Source organism: Buceros rhinoceros, unplaced genomic scaffold (assembly GCF_000710305.1).
Source record: "Buceros rhinoceros silvestris isolate BGI_N320 unplaced genomic scaffold, ASM71030v1 scaffold13338, whole genome shotgun sequence".
In the NCBI taxonomy this organism is placed as follows: domain Eukaryota; kingdom Metazoa; phylum Chordata; class Aves; order Bucerotiformes; family Bucerotidae; genus Buceros; species Buceros rhinoceros.
This window is the reverse complement of record NW_010427499.1, coordinates 2,999-4,122: the sequence shown is the minus strand read 5'-3', so window position 1 is coordinate 4,122 and position 1,124 is coordinate 2,999.

Below are 1,124 nucleotides of genomic sequence, written 5' to 3'. Positions count from 1 at the left end.
CTTTCCCTTGAGCCAGCTCCTGTTTTCTGGGGGGTTCCTAGGCAGCAGCTGGCTTTGGTGATCAGCGAGACCGGCGGGGCCGATCCCTGCTGCTGGAGGAGCCCTTCAGAGAGGGTCACCCTCTGGACTGGGACCTGGAGTTCTTCCGCGCAGTACTGTGTGCTCATTGTGCCCCGAGTCCCTTTCCTTCTGCCGAGTAGGGTTGGCAGGCGTGTTCTCACCGCAGTTCTCTGTGATCTTGTACATAGCATTTACCATCATTTTAAGGCCAGAATTAGCACTGGGAAATCGTTTTAGAGTAGAACCCGTTCCACGAGCAGGCCTTACCCAGAGCCCGGGAGGATCCTTGGCTGGACCAGTGGGATCAAGTCCTCGGGAGGTAGGACTTTTCATACCGAGTTCTCCATGTGCTGCGCTGCACTAACTTGTATGGTTTTAAAAACAAAAAAGCCAAGTCCTTCCATTGTCTGGCGGTGATCAGCGTTTTGACTGGTGTTACCAGGGAAGGGTGGGAACGAGCTGAAATTTTTCTATAGCTTGACTCCGTTACAAAGTCTGTAGTTGCAAAACATGAACTCGGTGGGTTGTTTCTGTTGTAATAGATTATTTTATAGATTATTTTATAGATTTGTCGACATTTTTCACGTGCACTATTTATAGTACTCTTTAATACAGACTTACTGAGACTGACTATTCCAATGAACATGCAAATATTAAACTGAAGGTCTTCGTAGATTATCTCGGTTAACACTTAAACCAACTGAAGCAGCTAATATGAAAAACCAGTTGTTTTTTCACAGATAGATGAAGAAGATTTTGCCATAAAATGCCGATGAGCATTTTAACATAAAACTCCGTGCCGGAAAACACGTTCCAGCTGTGTTTCCCCACAAAGCGACCTGTCGCTGTCTGTTCTGTCCCAGAATGTTTGGGGAGTTTGATGGGTTTGTTTCTTCTTGACGAAGGGAATGTAATTTAGAAGTCTTCACTGGCAAGTTTTCTCCGAGTTTTAAGCTTCTTTGAAAATCTACAGCAAATGGATGTTCTGCTGCAGGAAACTATCCCCTGCCGAAGCATTTTTCATCGAGCAATCTTTGTGTATGTGCTTCTAAGTACCTGCTTTG